Source organism: Danio rerio, chromosome 1, assembly GCF_052040795.2.
Source record: "Danio rerio strain M-AB ecotype USA chromosome 1, GRCz13ab, whole genome shotgun sequence".
NCBI classification, from domain to species: Eukaryota; Metazoa; Chordata; class Actinopteri; order Cypriniformes; family Danionidae; genus Danio; species Danio rerio.
In genome coordinates, this window is record NC_141021.1 from 41674464 (window position 1) to 41695932 (window position 21469).

The 21469-nt window shown below is 33.9% G+C and overlaps 1 protein-coding gene across 10 annotated transcripts in view; it reads left to right on the forward strand.

Moving 5' to 3' along the window:
- Nucleotides 1-21469, forward strand: part of tenm3 (teneurin transmembrane protein 3) — a 971756-nt gene that overhangs the window by 527741 nt on the left and 422546 nt on the right. The gene's annotated exons all lie outside the window — the stretch shown is intronic.

Below are 21469 nucleotides of genomic sequence, written 5' to 3' on the forward strand. Positions count from 1 at the left end.
AGGCGCTCGGCTCAGCGGCAGATGCGGCAGTTCTCGGAGCACCGGAGAGGAGGCTCCATGTGGCCCAGCTGTCTGCCAGCTCAGATCAGGTCAGGGTACAGACTCCTCACCACACCACATTGGGAAGAGGGCTGTGGCTTTGCCTTTGAAGTAGCATGAGTGGGTCGAATGGGCCTTTGCATAAAGTTGTACCTCAGAAGTCCCCTCAAGGTCGCCTGGATTTTATCAAGTAGGTTAGTGACCAATATTTTGTGTGAAGTACCCAGGACAACAACTGTCTTGGCCAATCAACGTTCGAGATGTCATCATATTTAAAAGAAAAGTTAGACCTCATCCATGCTTTTTAAAGCTAACTTTACTTTGCATGGATGAGTTAGCTAAGATGCTAGCAAAAGTTGACTTGACTAGGGAAGTTTTTTTTTTTTTTCTTGGGTATATCATATAAAAATAGTCTTGGTACATCATACAAAATATTAAACTTAGAATATCAACCGCTTGATGAAATCAGGACAATCCTCGCCTCAAGGTAGCAGGGAATGCCTGGAGATTCTGCTTCAAGCTTCCAAACAGCACTCCGTTCATCAGTGTTTCAGCACCACACTCTTTGCTGTTTCAGTTCTTCATTCAGTCATTAGTCCCTCGGTGGGACCGGAGCTGTTTTTTGGATCACGGCCGTACCTTCTAAAGTGCACAGAACTGTGGCGCCTCTGTTCTTTACCACAACTGGCCTGCTCCTCCCTGAACTCATAATGGAGCTCATTACGGTAGGCCTTCATCTCTGCTGTGTACTATATACACACATCAATATTGATGAGGCGCTGATGTCATCATCAGTTTTGAACGTTTCCGAAGAGAAATGCTGATTTATGACCGTTTGTCTGAGCGGTCAGGGACTGAAACAGTGGAAAGGCACGAGTATTTGAGTGGTGGGTCTAATCAGACTTTTGTTAGATCCTTTTCGGATGTAGAAAATCGTGATAGGCTAGTTGTTTTTTTATTTTAGTTTGTCTTATAATAGATAAATTCCATTTTTATAAAATTCAGTTATATTCCTATGACTATTATGATGCATTTTTTTATTATTTTTAATGAACCAGTCAAATTAACTGTAACTATGTATTAAAATAATTGTTATCTTCTGCAATGTGAGTGTTAAAATCATTCTAGTTTAATTTTTATTTTCATTTCTTTTAAATTCCATTTGTTTATAAAATATACCTAATGTTAATTCATGTGATCAAGTTCAAGTGATTATTATATTGTATATTTTGTATTTTATTTTAAATAAACCTGCCAGATCAAAACATCCAAATATTTTGAGTATCTTAATGTATTTAAATATGTTTGTTACCTTAATTATTTACTTCATTTTAAAGCTATAGTTAATTTGTGTAAACAAATACAGAAGGATATTATAACATGTTTATAGTTTAACTACTTTACATGTTTATTTAATTATTTAAATTAACTTCATATTAATATTTAAAATTTTATAATATTTATTATTTTCATATTAATATTTCATATTTTATGTATTTTATCAGTAGCTCTACTTTATGCATGTAAAGTATTTGCTTAACCAATATGTGTTAGTCTCCTATTCTCTGTTTTACTTTTTTGTTTAATTTGATTTATTTTTTATTTATTCATGATATCAAGTTTAGGTGATTATTATAATATGCATATTATTTTAAATATGTCAGTCAAATCAAAACATTTATTTGTTGCATCAATAAATTTGCTGCACCTGCTTAATATGTATTTAAAACGCTCAAATCACTATACAATATAGAAATATTCCACCGTATAATCAGTAATAAATATGTAAAACTAAATAACTAATCAGAATATTTTTTTTTCTAAGTGTCCAGAAATAATATGCAGATGTCAGTGTTTCTGTAGTAATTGTATACGTTTCTTTTTCATTACTTCAGCTCCATACTCCATGGGGTTAGGAGCCACCCTGTGTTTGTTTTAGTGCCATATTGCTTAGATAAACTAATTAGTCATACTTCAGACTCGCTATGCTATTCACATAATGTAAAGAAATGCTAATAAGATTATAATGAATTGCTCTCCTCTGTTCCAGTGACACCCACAGATATTTAAACATAGACGGTTTTCTTCCTTTTTTCTTACCTTATGCAAACGCAAGAGTAATTTTCACTTAATCCCATTGCATTACTTTACCATTCTCTCAAATGGGTTTCACTTTGAACTATAAATATTCAAGAAAATATTCAAACCATGCAAACTTCAGAATTTGCACAAAGCTAGGATATTGTATTTTGTCCTCTTAATTTAATTACTATTTGACAACCTTTATCTATTGCTTATTCAGGCTGAAACTGCAATACCACTAATTAATTTCTGTAATGCTTCATTTACATTTGACACAAAAGTATTTTTATTGAATATAACATGTAAGAAAATCTTAAACTGTCATGTCTACTATTCAAATAGGAATTAAAATGTAACGCATACTATTGCAAAAAGGGCAAAATGAACAATACAAATGGCATGCCCATTACAGCATGTCAAAAATATGATCAACATCTTGTGAATTAAAAAAAAGTCTCAATGTTAAATAATTATTAAAGCAAGTGACGCTCTATGCACAATAACTGTGGAATGCTGCCTTTTTTCCCCACTGAATTGTTTTATGTTTACCTCATGCACTTCTATTGTAAGTACATAGCTGTCAATGTGATAGTTATTTTTTATTTTTTTAACTGGATAATTTGAAATACTTTTCTGTAATAAATGAAAACATGCCACAGATGTTTTCTATAAGTTTTCTTTACCTTAGCATTTACCTTTGCATTTTTTTTCTCAGAGCTACAAGCAATTATTTAAAAGAATGCATCCAGTGACCTGAGAAAAATCTGTAATGTGGTTGAATATTTATATAACAACATGGTTTCAATTTTTTTGAAAGTTTAAAATAAAGCAGTCTACATGCCATTTGCCAAGAATGCATCCCAAGAATTTTTCCATTTACATAGAAGACATTCTGTGTTGTTTTCAAAACTCACTTTAATTTTGTAAGAATGTGTCCGTGGGGCTACATAATACGTAGAGATAAATGTAATAATACAACAACAATAGCAAAACATTTTAATTTCTTAAAACATTCCTGGAGTGCTTTAATGTATGCATACGGCTCCTCATTGTTGCATGTTTGATATTAACAACAGGGTTTACAAAAACTATTTTTTCACGTTTCATCAAGCAGAATAGAAAGAGTCTCATTATTCAGTGAGACCTTACTTTTTTTTTTTTTAGCCTGGAGATATTTCATTTCTGTTTTCATTAAAACAATTTTCTGATTTGAGACATCTAGATAAATTTCAAAAGTAGAATATTACACTAACCACAGCCTGTGAGAGAAGACGTCCTCAATGTGTGTGCATACATTCATCCATTCATGCACTTAAAAGAGTGTGTGTGCTATGGTGTGTTTCTCTAAATGGAGACAGAAATGAACCGTATCAGGGTGGGGCTTACTGTATAATGAGTAAGACGCAGATAGCATATTTGAAGCATTAATTAACTAATTAATTTTATTTATATTGTAATATTACATGCATACGTACTGTACACAAAAAAAAATGTAACTATTTTCTAAAATAATTAATTATAAATTTAATGTTCTTGATGTAGCATGTGGCATGGAAAATCGAAGTAATGGCTGCTAAAAAAAAAAGTATATTGCTGATTTTATGCATCCTTTCTCAAATACAGCCTTCAGAATTAAAGTTTATGTTTTGTTTTTTTATTTTTCTTCCAAAAATTTTAAAAGAAAAAGAACTATTGATAATTTCTGACTGGTAGGAAATGTTTGTTTTTAATGTTACTAAAGTTTTTACTGTCAATTTATTGCAACTTTTAATAAAACAAGAATAAAAGCATTGGTTTATTTCAGTTTTGACCCATTCTACTTTTTAAAAATAATTTTAAAATAATGTTTTGGAGTTAAAGGAGGCTCTCTGTTTTAGCTAAATGCTCATTACTTTCTGTATCAGTTTTGAAAACATTTTTCTGAAAACATTTTTTCTGTAAAAGAAAATGTGCATGATTTTTGTCAACAAAAATAATAAAATATGTGTTTAATTAATGATTTCAGAATGATCATGTGACTTTGAAGACTGAAACTGGGGTGCTGATAGTTCAGTCTTGCCAATACAGGAATAACTGTATTTTAAATTATATTTAAATAAGTGTATTTATAATATTATTTCTTGATATTGCTGTATTTCAGATCGAATTTATCTACAATGCTCAGCATATGTAAGTACACCCCTCACAAATCTATCTTTTAAATTCATATTTTAATAGGAAGCTATACAATATTATATTTGTGCATATACATTAGATTAGTCAGTACTGAAGCCAAACCTTAAGCTAATCTAACAAAATAAATTATGATAACAGTCCAAAAACTAATACACACAAATGTATATGTTATAGAAAAATAATTTTAAAAATATTATAAAAAGAAAAATAATATATGTTATAAAATACAAATTTTAAACAGAGGAGAAATCAAGAGAAGCAAAAATAATAATAATAATAATTGAGTTGAAATTTTGTAGGTTGTATTTTTTTGCAATATTTAGCTTGAGCTCTTTTAATTTCTAAATAGGCTTGGTGACTAAAATATGTTTTGAATAAATGTATCTGTTAATTAAATCTGTTTTTAATTAAAAAATACATTGCCTATATTCATTGAGAAATTGATAAAAATATACATTTTCAAAATGGGGTGTACTCAATTATGCTGAGCACTGTAGCCTTTATGAGCAGAACAGGCATATTTTAAAACATATTTGCTATCACAGGAATAAATAGCATTTTCAACAGCATATTATTCTCATAGTATTAACTACAAATTCACGTAAATTAGCTATTTTTCATACTTTCATAGTTTTTGTTGTATTTTGGATAAAATAAATGGAGCCTTGGTGAACAGAAGGGAAAAAAATTAATTAGATATTTGCCATAACAGGACTGAATTGAGTTTTAAGATATGAACAGAAGTACAAAACATTATTTTTGAACTGATAAAATAATTCATAATGTTATTATTATTATTATTATTGTTATTATTATTATTATTATTATTATTATTATTATTATTTTGCTGTATTTTGTAAAAGATGCAGCATTAGCAAACAAAACAGACCTATTTTTAAAACATTTTTAAGAATAATATTGCAATCTACACAATAACATTCTACAGTATAGTCACCAGTGTGCTTTCTCGGGACTGTCCTGAAGACAAATTTCATGCAGGTGACAAAGAAGAATAGATGTTGATAAAAATCTGAATATAAATGAACCCTCACTACACATCTGTGTACAGTATAAGTGTCTGTTTGCAGGTCTACTCTTTAGGCTATGTATTTGTAGGTCTGAATGTTCAGAAGCAGCACTGAGTCGCTTCACTCGCTACCATAGATACACAGTCTGCACGGTTGCCAGGGTGACAGGGTTGTGACCTATAGAGGCAGGGGAGGGATTGACCCATGTCAGAGCGCATTTGCTGCTTTTGACACATCAGCCGTGGCTTTCTGTCTCTCAGGTGTCTTCAAGGCTGCCTTCATCCCTGTGCCGCTCCTTTGTGTACATTTTCTCCCTCCACACCCCTGGCATGAAATCTTTTCTCTGCCTTTCTGCTGTTCCTCTGCCCAGTGTTTGGGTGGGTTGAGTTAACGCTGCGTTCTCTTGTTTCCACGCCTCAGGTGGGGTGAAGCCCAAAGCATAATGTTCTCTCCTCCACATGTCCAATCTAAACATCTTTAGCCGAGGACGGGCAGCCCAAACAAGAGCCCAGCAAGACGGGAGTCCTCGGTGCGATGGCCCCCTCTGTTTGACATGTGCACAATGGCCCTGACCCCTTCTGACGCTCCACTCCTCTCTCAATCCCATCAACCCATCCTCAGTACATCTCACACAACAGCTGTTCTCAGTTGAGCAGAGTCACCTTTAACTTTCATGCCTATGCTTATGGGATTTTTCAACACTAATCTACTAAAAGTAGGCTTTTTTTTAAACACAACAGCGCATGTTTATCATGTTGTGGCCATCTGCAGGAATGGAAGTGGGATTTCATGAGGGTAAGAATGGCTAACTTTTATTAAGCGGTCAAAGGTGTAGCTTCTTCGTTATTTGCATTGATTTATTTTAATTACTCTCTGTGCTGTTATTGTTTAATACCCTTGAGTGCACTGAGTACGTACGTCTTGGAGGGCCTCAAAACGCGTCACCACATTGTCTCTTATTATCTGACTCCTCTTAAAACCTATCAGCGCCATGCGATCTGCGTGCATTTGCAATAATAGATTTGAGACCAGCTGCGTTTTCCATTCACAACTACTTTTGACATGTGCTTTCAATGATTTGACAGTCAAAACAGGTCTCGGCGCCAATGCACTGGCAAGGAAACATCTGAAAGAACAGCTTGGAAGTCAACTTGCTGAAATATAGATTATGTTTCCGTCTCTGCTCAGCTGATATGCAGCCATTAGAGGGCACAGTTGGCTCTCCACAGCAGGAGTCCACGGTGCCCTCCGCTCCAGCCCCCCTTCCTGGCTCTCGCTTTCGCTTTTCTCTCCTCTTCGCTTTAGAGAGCAGATAGTAGAGTCTTTATAGCAGATATGATCTGCTGTTTACATTCTGTGTTTCAAATGTATGCTTGTCGCAAATCTCCTGCACGTTGCGCGGTGGGCTTTGAGCTCTACTAATACAGATGGAATTCAGATTTGCAGGTCCCGACACGAAAAGACCTGTTTACTCTTGGCCGAAACAGGCTCCAATTTACACCTAGGTGCAAAATCCTTGAGCCAAGGAGATTTGTTGTGTCGCAGCAAGACACACAGGTGCAGACGCTCACACACATGCTGCTTTTACATCTAAAAGCTCCACTTACCTGGTTGCTCTGGTATGAGGATATTGCCTGCACAGTTTGAAGAATAGCTGCTTTTTCTTATCTCCCCCCAACCCATCCCTCTTCTGTTTTTTTTTTTCATCATGTCTGTTTACTATTGATCATTTAGCAATTTAAGCTCTTAAATATGTGATTTTATTCTGAAAATAACATTAAATAATATATAATTTTAATGTAAACGATATACATCATAGCACATTTCTGCATTTGTCACATGAATGTTTAAAGCACATTTAAACATGGCTTTGTTTATTATTTCAAGCACACACAGACTCACACACATTTTTTTTTTTATGTCTGTGTTTTCACCAACTTCTTTTAATTACGCATTCTTTGTGCCCCGTCTTTCTTTTAATTGTTAGTAGAGCCTGTTACATCGGGCTTTAGCTAATTATTTAATTGTTGCCTCATTTGTGATAATTGGCCATCTGAACAAGAAGACATTCATGCCTGTGGCAGATTTCGGGCCCATCAGAGACATGTCTCTGTCTCTCTCTCTCTCTCTTTTCCTCTCTCTCTCTCTCTCTCTCTCTCTCTCTCTCTCTCTCTCTCTCTCTCTCTCTCTCTCTCTCTCACACACACACAATCCATGTTTACTTAGCTGTCTAAATGAGGACATCTCATAGACTTCTGTTGTTTTTTATATAAAGCTAATTAAAAGGACTAGATGCTAACCATACTCCTAAAATAAAATAAAAACAATGCAGTTAATCAATTATTACATGACTAAGTCTTGCAAGCTTTTTAACATTATAAGTGGCTTTACTTTTACTGTTAATTTGTGGTATACCTAATAGTTATTTTTTTCTTCATTTAGTTTTTCCTAATTTCCTAAACAACAAAAACTTTCTGACCCAAAACCTTTGAATGACAGTGTTTTTTACTATCAACTTTGCCAGCACATTCTGAGTTGTATTTATAAATATATTAAATTGATTTATAAAATATAATGAATTAATTATTAATATATTTAAAAAATGTAAATTGCACAGATATTTCACAGCATTGCATGTTTTACTTTATTTTGTATCAAACAGATACAGACTTAATAATCAGAATTCTCAGCAATAATCAGTAATTCTACACTCTCAGAAAAAAAGGTACAGCACACGGTGGTACAAATAATGTTCCTTTGTATCTTTTGAAAGTTGTACCTTATATGCTACAGAAAAGACCTCTTATGACACTGTTCTCAACAATTGTTCTCATCAAAAAGGTACAAAAGTGTTGAACAACTCCTTCTTTATTACTATACCTATGGAAATAAAGATGATTGGAAAAGCAATGTGATTTTATGAATAATTTCCATATTAAAACAAGAATCATCATTTAAATAGATATGCTTGAAGAAACTTATAAACATTAATTATTAAGGACTATAATACAAAACAACTGGTAAAACATAAAACTACAGGTATTGTAAACTAAACATTTAAGAAATTTTACATGAATGTTTAGTAAGCAGTTTTGACACTGTCAAGGTACAAAGTGTCTTATCACTGTGGTGGTACCTTTATGGATCATATGTGTACCTTTGATGAAGGTACAATATTCTATCTGCAGGTTTTAAAAAGGTACATTTTGGTTTCCCATGGTATAAATTATGTCCATAAAGGTACAAACTGCAATGGTACAAATTTTTTATTTTTTTGTCTTAATGTACAATTCTGTTCCATAATAAGGTACTGCCCCAGTGACAAGGGTTTGTACCTTCTTTAGTACAACATTGTACCATTTTTTTTTTTCTAAAAGTGTAATAAAAGATTTAAATCTTATACATTATACTAATATTTGTATTAAAATATGATCTAACTATTTATTTAAATTTTTTTATATGCATACATATTTGTTTATGTATTTTAAAAGTATTTATTTACAGACATGCACACAAATCCTGTTCGGTTCATCTGCGCAGGACAAAGGATGCCGAGAAAGTGATGAATGTTTCTCCATTGTCTTTTATCATAAATATTGAAAATCATTCTTTATCATTTGCGTCTTCTCCCTCACCTCTGTCTCTCTCTCTCTCTCTCTCTCTTTTTTTTTGCATTACTGCTTTTGCATTCTAAAATCATCCATATCTCTCTCTCTCTCTCTCTCTCTCTCTCTCAACAATATAAGAATATAAAATTTACAGTAAAACGAAAAAAAAAGTTGAGAAAGTAAATTAAGTGAGGAGAAAGCGATGAGATGGAGAAGACAGTATGTTCACAAGCCCATCATACTGTGACAGGCAAACAGGTATACAATGCTACAAGCTCGTACGTGTATTCCTCTAATAGATAGGGGATGTTTTCATTGTTTGGCATGTTGTCAAATTTGGCATATATCTGTTTAATTTTGGATTTCACTGAACTTTGCCACTCACTGAGGAAAAGCTGGTGTGTTTGCAATACATCAACAACCTTAAATCGCATGGCAGCCATTTTTTTTTTACTTCTTTCCCCCTCTACCATGTCTACGTCTTTATTGCCGTCTTCTATTTCTGTCTCTCTAACGACATCTCTTTGTAAGGATCAAGCTACTGAGCTCATGAACATATTTTTCCGTGTTTCTTTTTACATCTTTTCATCTGTTGAAATGTGCCCCTCTCTATGGTAAAACTAGGGGGTAATAGCAAACGTGTTGGTGCGAATCGTGATTGGTTGGCTCCTCCAAGTGATTGCCGGTGCTATTTTTCTCTCGTCGCCACCAAATGGGTTGCCAGGGAGGGGGTCTTTAACTGAAATCAGACGACAAGCCAATGAGACGCTGGCATGCCAGATCAGGCTACAGAGGTGGATTGTGGGTAGAGAGGGTGGTTATTCAGTGTGCCGTTAAAGTAGGCCTCCATCCCAGTGCCCCAGCTGTGAGACGCCATGAGCTGAATAGGGGCCGATTTCACAATCCTTTCAATTAAAATCACAACATAATCCTGGGTGCAACCTCTTCAGCAAATTTCCTCTCCTTCAGTCTCTTTGTGTGCCTGAAGTCTAAAGTCCAGTCACCGAGTAGAGATGTGTCTGCATTTAAATGCTTTGATTCACTCGACGCCTGCTTCGAGAAACATATTGTTTGCGACAGCAACAGCCAACAAAGGCTTAAGAAATGGTATTTCTGTTCGTAAAACCAGCCTTAAAGACTTAAAAAAAAAGAATCAGGGCTCATGTTTTACAGTTGTGATTGTCGTAAAATGGGGCAAGCTCTCTCAGGGGAGAACGTGAGCTCTAATTTGCCTTGGTGGACCAGACAGTCCCAAAGGGAGACGGATTGAGAGTTATGGTGCTGTATCAGCATTCATTTATTTGTGAATGAAGACAGGACAGGCCGTTTTCAAATCGCTTGCTATGAAAATGGATACTTTGAGGGGGGATGGTGTCGAGATGAATGTGAGATGTTGTTTGAAAGCTAAACACAGAAGTAGGGTACACCCTGAGCTGTCTTTTTTCATTTTACAACTCTCAAAGCATCATAATTGAATTGTGTCAATGGTGGGAAATTGAATTATGTTGCTTTAAAAATAAATATAGCCAAACATAGAATACTTTGTAACTACAGAGATGGCAGTGGCCTTGACCTCTGGTGTTAATGTATCTTTTAATTGGTTTTAAAAATAGAGTTTTTCTATAAACAAGCTGTCATAGCTTATTTACGCTAGTCTGATTTTATGAAATTTAAGAGCTTTGAAGCTTTCCTTTCCTTTTAGCTTACTGTGGTTTCACAGAGCTTTTTTTTAATAAATATGTGCTATATATTTTTCTGCTATTTTTCTTTTTTCTGCTCCTTCATAGGAGTGAACTTTGAGCAAAGTTATTTACCAGATCCAAAGATTTTTTATTATTTTTTTTTCTTTTCCAAATAAATTAATAATTATCCACCGTTACAAAGTTACAGTACATTAAAGGCAGTTTTTTATTTTATTTATCTATCTATCTATTTACTTATTTATTTATTTATTTATTTATTTATGTCGTGGGGTATATTGAGTATATCAGAATATATTGAAATAAAATGTATATGATTTCCACTTGTATGTCTTGCAGTACAACTAATAAGAGTTGTTCTCATGGTCTTATTGTTAATATTACTTATTAGCTTTAATTAGGTAGAAGTCATAAATATTCATCGTTACCTTGACGAAGGCAGTTTTTTTTGCTGAAACGCATAGTAATTAAAGGCTTTTCAATTTTATTTTCCACATTTTTCGAGTGCTTTGGACTAATTTTTGCTGTTTATTCTGATGAATCCCTTACTCAAAGAGCGCAGAAACATTATTTTAGCTACCTCTTAGCATGTTTGTTTGAATTCGGAAGTTAATATCTTTATTTATCCTAAAGGAATTTTTTTTTCTACAAATGGCATATTGAAAAGAGACAAAACCTAAAATACGAAAAAATTAAATATTAAAAATAAAAACAACGCACATCGTGAACCTTGCCCATAATATTGTAATGTTTCAAAACACACATTTCTAATAGTTTTAGTTAACCTCTTAGTGCTTAGTGGCCACAAACATTTGAGCTCTCATGTCTTATGTTTTATATTTTGTTAATGACATACAGTGTCATCCTGCAACTGTTTTGCAGCATATGAAATGTCCCAAACATTACTAATAGTCAAAACATGTTCAAAAAATATGTGTGTATGTGTTATTAATGCATTTAAAACAGTCAGGGAAAAAAAACTGCTGTGTTAAAGGCAGAAATAAAGCGTTTTGCATTCTATTACACAAAGGTGACTTTATTGTGTTTTATGGAAATATGGACCACAACTTCACATATATGGCCATTATTTTTCACTAAAAGTACATAATCTCAAAAGATGATACTTAGGTTTTATTCTAATTAAGTTCCAAAGAGAAATAAAAATGCATGTAAAAAAAAAAAAAGCTTGGGCCTTAGGATGCACAAATTACAATTTGAACAAATTGAAACATAAACACTACTATATGATTATAGAATATTTTATTTAATTTTTAAATACCAGAAGGCTCAAATTGTAAAGGTGTCTCAATTCTGTAAACTTTAATTGTGTTTCCTTAAAATTAAATAAAACCAAACACAGGCCTCGCTGTATAAACACACTGTGTTGGCACAGAGGTGGCAGTGCCCTTGACCTCTGGTGTTAATGTATCTTTTAATTGGTTTTAAAAATAGAGGCTGTCAAAACTTATTTACTCTAGTCTGAATTTGTGAAATACTAGAGTTGTGCAGCCTTCCCTTCCTTCTGACTTACAGTGGTTGGGCCTTTTTTAGTAGTTACGCACTCATTTTATCGTTTCTGCTCGACCGTTTTCCACCTCTCACCTCTTATTCACTTGGACAGGTCAGCAACACCTTCTTAGGAGTTGCGGGGGAAAGTGACACAAGCAATTTGCAACTGAATCTTGGTACCATTAGAGAAATAAGGCAAGTGTGATCAGTGGTATAAATAGTACTTGTTATTCTATGTAATAAGGTTACTCCTGATTGCTTCCAGGTGCACCAGCCAGACAGTAGAAGCCGTAAGGAAATTCAAGCCTTTCGGCGCTTCTCCCACCAGCGCTATGTCAAAAAAAGAGCAGATAGACATTTCAGTATTTTTTTCTCCACTCCTGCTTTCTAATGCTCTGTAACTCATATGATTAACCTCCTGCGATTCCCACCTCAGCCCAGCGAGGATAATGTTCGCACACGGTATTCTGATGCATAAAACATCCCCCTTCACCAATGCAGGGAACTCCAGTTGTAAACATGTAAAAATGAGAATGATTGTAATTGGAATTGTTTTTTATGGACTACTAATGAACTGAAAAGTTTGGCTTTGGGAAAAACTAGACTAGGAAAATATGAAGGGAAGGAAAGGAGAAAAAAAGATTAAGAAAAAAGAAAACTTAGCGTTTCAAGCAAATGAACAAAATAATGCATATGATGTATTATTTGAGATGAAATATTAATATTTATTTAACCATTTTGATGGTTAATTGTTTTTATTAATTGAGATAAACATGTTTTGTTTGTTTGATTGTTAGTTGGTTTGATTCCTCTCCAAACAAATCCCTTTATCCTCTAAATATGTCCTAAACCATTATTGTTTTTGTTATTATTATTACATTTTTATTAAAATAAAGTGATAAAGTGATTTTAAAGAAACTTTTTAATGTAAAAATTTGAGAAATCACAGTCCTCTGGCAATGTACAGTAGTTTTGTGTCAAATGCAGAGCATAAGTTTATTTATTTGTTTATTTAATTATTATTATTATTATTTTTTGCTGAAATAAGATACCAGTCTGTTATGGTATGTGGAAAAAAATGTCTTGTCACTGTGATGGAGCAGACAAGAGCCAATACATTTTTTTTTTATTACTACTATGTTGTAAATCTTTTTTAAAACTGCATTTTTTTTGTTTCCTGTTGTCAATTTTCAGAGAAAACAGTTTAATAAATGCAAATGAATACATATCATGGCTTCAATATGACAACTGAATATAAAATACTTGAAATGTTATTGCCACGATTGCAGTATGCATTAATAATAATTTACATGTAAGATGCTATCATCAAGTGAATTTTGCATGTTTAGATACAATAGCAAAACATTTAGATGTCTGAACATTTCAGTTTTTATGCAAATACAAGTACATGTGCAAGTTGTTGAACATAATAATGTAATATTATTATAATGTAACATACAAAATGTGAATGCTCTTGAATTATGGTATGCCATACAAGCAGATTAGAGTGATTTTCGGAGGCACTGACACTGAATTATTGAAGCTTGAATTATTGATGCTGGAAATTTAAGTTTTACTTTTGTATGCACAGAAATCCATTTTAATTTTTGCAATTTAGCAACATATTTTTTTTTCTTTTTAAAATTTTATCCAGATATTCTTTAACTGAGCAAGGAAATTTTGACAGTATGTCTGATGATATTTCTTCTTCTGGAGAAAGTCTTATTTGTTTTAGTTCGGTTAGAATAAAATCAGTTTAAAAAATGGGGTCAAAATTAATTATTATTATTTTTTTATCAGTAAATCAGGACAACCATTTTTGGTCCGCTTTACACCTTTAGAAATAGAAATATAATAAGTTCAAAAGATAATTAGTTTTGAGCAAATGGTGAGCATTTCGTAAATGTCCAATCCCAAACTTTTTAGCCTAATCTAATGAAATCACATTTAATATTTAGTTATTTGTATTATAGTACACAATATTAAACAAGTAAAATAATTAATTGCTTCCTTTAATTCGAAAGTAGAATTAAATTTATTTTACAAGCCTAATGACAAACAATTTCAACTTACATTAAAATAAATTGATTTCGAATATCAAGTCAAGTATTGATTGAAAAATAAAGCTGAAACATCAATAATAACAAAAATATATCTTGTCATGACATTTTATGATTAAACAATTAATAAATGCACATTATTTTTTTATTATACAAAATATATTAATTATTTCATTTCAAAGTATTTTTATTTAATTGTCAGTAGCTAATGTAAATGTTATCTTCCTTCATTCTACTGTACTTTTGCTTTGTCATATTCATGACTCTTGTTTTGGAAAGTTGCACCTTAAGAAACACTAAAGTGAATGAATACTTTTTAAAGCAGCTGAAGGAATAGATAGCAACAGCAATGTCAGTCAGCCACGGTGTACAGGCCACAGGTCACAGCAGCAGCAATGAGCCGTTTGTGGATCATCCTGCAAACTCAACTCCCAACAATTCCAGGAATGAGACCAGACTGTCAACACAATTATAATCAATCACATACCATCACTCTCAGCTTTTTTCATTCAAAGAATACAGTACATGGGCTTTTTGTTCAGTACTAGTTTTCAAAGGCGAGTAGGAACAAGATGACCTTTGACTAGATGAGATATTTGACTTATTTATGATGTTTCTTCCTCATTGATTTATGCTCAGTGATGCAGCGCATTTCCTTTTGTTTTCCTTCTTTTGTTTTTCATTAGAAGAAATACAGCAATTTCATGAATGTAGATGTGGTGAACAAAATACCATCGATTATGAATGATGACTGTAAACGGTTGTGAGGAGGATTCGAGGGCTGGATGTTTATGGATGGTTTCATTGTGACAATAATTTGTCCTGTGTTTGCTATAATATGTTTAGGGCTTATTTCTTTGCAAGTTCAATAGTGAAGTTTTTCTTTTTTTTTTTTTTCTTTAAATTAAATAGTTTTACTTTGCTTTGTTTTGTTTTGTTTTGTTTTGGTTTGTTTTGCTTTGCTTTGCTTTGCTTTGCTTTGCTTTGCTTTGCTTTGCTTTGCTTTTGCTTTTTTTTTTGTTTTGTTTTTTTGTTTTGTTTTGTTAAATGATTGAAAATGTTTCTGTGTAAAGTAAAAGAGAATTTTTTTTTTATTTGAAATGAGTGCTGTGGTTTTGAACTTTTGATTCATCAAAGAAACATTTGCATGACTGTAGCTCTGGTATTTTATTTTACTGTAAACAAAATTCCAATGATGATGAGTGATGACCGTAATCAGTTGTGAGAAGCATTCAAGTGCTGGACTTCATGGATGGCTTCATTGTGAAAATAAATTTGTCCTCCATTTTCTCAGACTGTAATACATTTAAAGCTCATTTCATTGCAAGATCACCGGTTGTGTTTGCTAAGAGTCAGAAATTAAATTTATGTACAGCATATGGAAAGGATTAAGAGACCTTTTTGCTATGGGTTTGAGTAAAATGTTTAAATGTTACTCTTTGTTTTATTATATAATTCTATAAACATGTGAAAGAAAGATAGAAAGAAAGATTGTTTTAATCTTTTTTTCAGTAAATCAGGATAGTCATTTTTGGTAAATATAAACAAGAGTTTTATTTATACAGTTTGGTGACCTAACTCCTTTAGAAATATATTAATAAAAACAAAACATTTTTTGCAAAACAAATTATAAACTACAACATTTCAGCGACATATTACATTGATATATTTTATGTTTCCTTGTTTATTAAAATGTTTATTTTATATTTTCCCCGAACATATAATTTTTGGATTGTAAACTTATGCTTATTTGTTAGTTCAGTTCTAATTTAGTTCATTTGGTACTGACTAATGTAATGTACTATATATGCACAAATATATTATTGTAAAGTGTTCTGTAGAAAATAGCAGTTTAAAAGAGAAATCTGTGAGGGGTGTTTTCATGCTGAGCACTATTAGCTATACAGTATGTGACATCCTCATTACAATGGAGTTTTTTATTCTTGAAAACTGAGGCCGACCTGTATTATTTATCAAGCCCAACTCAAATGACCCATCCACAGATTGTTGTTGTGATCCACAGACGCACACACACACAAACAACTAAAAATGTATTATTTGGACTGACAATGAAATAAATATTAGCATGGCACCTTTGTAAATCAATACTTTACAGTTGATACATCTGTTTGAAGAAAGACTGCATGTCCCCAGTCACTCTTTAGGGCTGTCTTGTAAATTCACTGCTTGGTTTTGTGTGGACGGGCATGACAGACTGATCTCTCTGTCAGTCCGTCTTTCTATCTTCTCTCTTGCTCTCTCTGCATCAGTTTGCACTCAACCTGATCTTCTCATGTCAACACATTGCTCAATCCCATTTTCTTTTTCTTTTTTGTATGAAGTGATCTATATTTTTATAGTATAGCATTCACGGAAGTACCCTTCACTCAGGCTAGAAAACTTGCGCAGTCCGAGAGGCATCTTGCTTTGAGGATTTCCATTTCCCTCATGAGTTCAGCAGAGGAGATTCACAACAGCCAAGGGAATAATCAAACATGGCCTCCGGAGAGATTGTGCATGTAAACATTCTTTCTCTTTCTGACTCTCTCACACACACACACTGACAATCACAAATTTATCAGTGCTTGGTTTATACACAGGGGTCTGGAATTAATTTATTTTTCCCAAAAAATGAACATTCAGTCATTCATTCGTTTAGACATTCATTCAGTCATTCTTTTGTTCTTATGTCTGTTCGTTAATTTATCTATATACTTCTTCACCCAAAGATGAATATTCTGTCATTATTTACACACCATTTGCGTGTTCCAAATGTATTTGTTCTGTTGAGAGATATTTTGAAAAATGTTGGCAACTGGTAGCTTTTTAAAATCCGTGGTATTTTTTCTAGGCTAGAAGTCAAAGGCTACCAGCTTTAAACATTTGTCAAAACATAATTCTTTGTGTACAATAGAAGAAATACACTCATAAAGGTTTGGAACCACTTGAGGGTTAGTACATTTTTGTTTTTGGGTGAATTATTCATTTAACAGTGTCCATAATACACATCTTTCATGTACTTACTACTGTTTCATCAAGTTTTGTATAATCACACTAAACTAATTTTCATTTTAACTCTAATCAATTAGTATGCTGTAAATTTAATATTTAGTGATAAACATTAAATTGGAATGTATTAATTAATATCACTGAGTACTTGAATGTATAGTATTCACCTTATTCTGCACGTATGACCAGGTGCAGCCATTTGAATCTTTTTGGTTTGTGACTTCCGGTCTCATTCACTTCCATTCATTTTTAGACATTAAAAACAGCTGGTCATGCAGCTTGATGTTGCAAACCTATATTTTCTTATTATATGAGTATGCTTTGTTTGTATAAAAACTGCAAGCAGTTTGACCATTTTCTGCGGTTTATTATTTTTATTCATTTATCCCATAGGAAGCTAAATCGAAAGGACAAAAACAATCGCAAAAATGAGCGCACTTTTGCATTAAAGAATCAATGTTCATGGTCAATAACAAAGACACTGTAAAATAAAGTTTTTATTTTTATTTTTTCTACTGGTAATACATTAAATTAAGGTATACAGTGCATCCAGAAAGTATTCATAGCGTTTCACTTTTTCCACATTTTTTATGTTACAGCCTTATTCCAAAATTTATTAAATTCATTTGTTTCCTCAATATTCTACACACAATACCCTAAAATGATAATGTGAATAAGATTGTTTTAATATAAAAAATAAAAAAACCTGTAAAATCACACACTACATAAGTATTCACAGGCTATCCTCAATACTTTGTTGATGCACCTTTGGCAGCAATTACAGTCTCTTTGTGAATATGATGCCACAAGCTTGGCACACCAGTCTTTGGGAATTTTTGCCCATTCCTCTTTGCAGTACCTCTCAAGCTCTATCAGGTTGGATCAGAAGCAAAAAGTGTACAGCCATTTTCAGATCTCTTCAGAGATGTTCAATAGGATTTAGATCTGGGCTCTGGCTGGGCCACTCAAGGAGGTTCATTGAGCTGTAGTGAGGCAACTCCATTGATATTTTGGTGGTGTGCTTTGGGTGATTGTCCTGCTGGAAGATGAACCGTCGCCCCAGTCTGAGGTCAAGAGCACTCTGAAGCTGGTTTTCATTCAGGATGTCTCTGTACATTGCTGCATTTATCTTTCCCTCTATCCAGACTAATCTTCGGGTTCTTTCTGCTGAAAACACATCGCTACAGCATGATGCTATTAGCCTGGTGGTGAGCAGTGCCTGGTTTTCTCCAAATGTAACGCCTGGCATTCACTCCAAAGAGTTCAATTATAGTCTCATCAGACCAGAGAATTTTGTTTCTTATGGTCTGAGAGTCCTTCAGATGCCTTTTGGCAAATTCCAGATAAGAAGCGGCTTCCGTCTGGCCACTCTACCATACAGGCCTGATTGGTGGATTGCTGCACAGATGGTTGTTCTTCTGTAAGATTCTCCTCTCTCCAAAAAAAAACGCTGGAGCTCAGACAGGGTGACCCTCGGGTTACTGATCACCTCCCTGACTAAGGCCCTTCTCCCCTAATCACTCAGCTTATATGACCGGAAGAGTCCTGGTGGTTCCAAACATCTTTCACTTACTGATGATGGAGGCCACTGTGCTTATTGGAACTTTCAGAGCAGCAGAAATCCCAGAGACACAAACCACAGCTAATAACAGTGTTGTTTACACGTTTATTACAATTTACATAACAAATTCTGTGGATGGAAAAGTATTGTGAATAACATTAATGTAAACATATAGAGGTACACTTTCGCATGTGGAGATGTAGGGCATATTTTTTGTGTGTTCTAGCCCTCATCAGAACACTCCTTCACATGCACGAGCATCACCAGCTGAACACAGAGCTTGTAGGTATAAGCTCACAGCGTTTTATCGTAAGCATTTTATCGATAATTTTTTTCGAAGGAACATATAAACGTTATCTGACTTACAACTAGCAGCTTAAAGTGTCTGGAAAAGGATTCAAATGCATTTATTTTTATAAACAGCTTAGATGTGTTTGCGTCAGAAGGTTCTGATTGGCTGGATTACGTCATCGGTTTCTAGTTGTGCTCCAGCATTTTTTCTTTTGCATTAACACAGAGCAGCATTCCGGGATATTACCGGTAATGTTACAACTTCTCCTTCCAGGAAATTGGCATAACGAATTTTCAAAAAGGGCCTGTTCACGCATGATCTCTGAAAAGTCTGTATGTATGAAAGAGTCTTATCTTTCTATTAGCTTGTGAAAAATCATACAAATAAGGCACTAATTCGCCAAAATGCAAATTCTTAGGAGTTAATTTTGCTTTATAATTTTACTTTATGGTTAATATTGTTAAAATGGCATGATTTAGCTACTTTGTGCCTACTATTTTCTGCAGTTGAGATGTATTCTGTGGTTGTGATTATTTTTTTGAATGTCAACTTTATACCTTTATACTGTGCAAGTTATCTTTCTTTATCCATCTATATATCTGTTATATCTGTGTAGCTTCGGTTGAGTTACTGTATGTATATTTCTGTTTGCATTGATGCAGCTCAGCTCGGGTCTTCGCTTGGTAGTGTAGTTGTGGTCTCATATAGCGTGTTCTATCGTGATTTAACTCTAGAGTAGATGGCAGTGATTGCTGAGACAGGCTTTCTCTCTCTTATCTCCAAAAACACTGAGTTGTTTGTGCTTTACAGCTCAACAGGAGGTCCGCCCAAACCCCTCGCACTATCTCCAAAACCGCCCATTGTCCAGATCCCCGTCTCCATAGGGAACTAATGCTCCTCACTCTCAGCTCCTTCTGTCATACACACACTCCTGCAAAAGAGAGGAGGATATGCAAAACTGTCACTCAGCAAATAGCTCTCAATTAGTCCCCGATTAGGTGAATCCATGAATGATAATCAGGCCTTCAAAAAAGTGTGTTATCTAGGCAGTCTCAAAGCACATGTCCAGCCTTTCGTTTGAGACTAAAACGTTCACTTAGGAGGTTGTCAGGTTTGTTTGAAGGCTGCGTGTATGTTTAGTTGAACAGAAATTGCTTTTCTTCTATCTACTTTGTGATACAATATTGCATGTATTTTTTTCACCTTACATAACATTTATTTAGCAGTTTATTCCTTGCATTTTACAGACAAACAATGCCATATGAACTAGTCCTATTCACTCATTGATATGGCATCTGCCTCAGAAATACGAAACATTTTGTTTCTCATATTTTCATTTTGGTGGCTTAATGTGAAGCGTTTTCCACATATGAGGTCGGGAGGACAACAAAAACCTTAATCATCTAAGATCAGCATCCTTCTGACAGCCAATTTTCAACTGAGGTTAAAGTTGTTGGAATATACAGAGTTGCGACTGAGTTTTTCTGATAGTTTATATTTATTTGATTTGAATCCTTCATGTAAGTTTTTGAACCTCATCTAGGTTCACTTTATCAGTGTCAAAATTGGATTTGAAAAATGTTTTATGTTATGAACATCACTGTTATGGTCGACTTAGACCATATAATGGAGCATTTTCCAAAATGTACTAGCTGCACCAGAGTATTTGCTGCTTAAATGAGTGTTTTTAAAAGAAGTCTCTTAAGCTTTTCGAGGCTGCCTTTGTTCAAAATGCAATAAAACAGTTCATTCATTCATTCATTTCTTCAATCATTCAGACATTTTCCTTCGGCTTGGTCCTTTTATTCATCAGGGGTCGCCACAGAGGAATGAACTGCCACATTATCCAGCATATGTTTTACACAGCGGATGCCCTACCAGCTGCAACCCAGTACTGGGAAACATCCAGACAAACTCATTCACAAACATACACTATTAGTATGCACTAAAGGACAATTTAGTCAATTCACCTATATCACGTCTTTGAAATGTTAGGGAACCTGGAGCACCCGTAGGAAACTCATGGAAATACAGGGAGAACATGCAAACTCCACACAGAAATGCCAACTGACCCAGCTGGGACTCGAAACAGCGACCATCTTGCTATGAGGCGACAGTGCTAACCACTGAGCCACTATGTCACCCAATAATTTAATATTGAAAAAAATAAATAAATACGTGCTTAGGTATTTCTTGCACAGTGTTTATTGTTGTTGTTGTTGTTGTTTAAACTCAGTTGCATTTAGAACTTTACTAGTGTTAAATTTGGAGTTTAAGTGAACTTACTGAACTACACTTTAAGTGTCATTCACAGTTTGTCTTGTTAGAACTACATTAATTACACCCAGAGTCTCTCTGTTACTCTCTAATAAGCTGAAGAGACCTTTGCCTATAAAGAGAATGTGT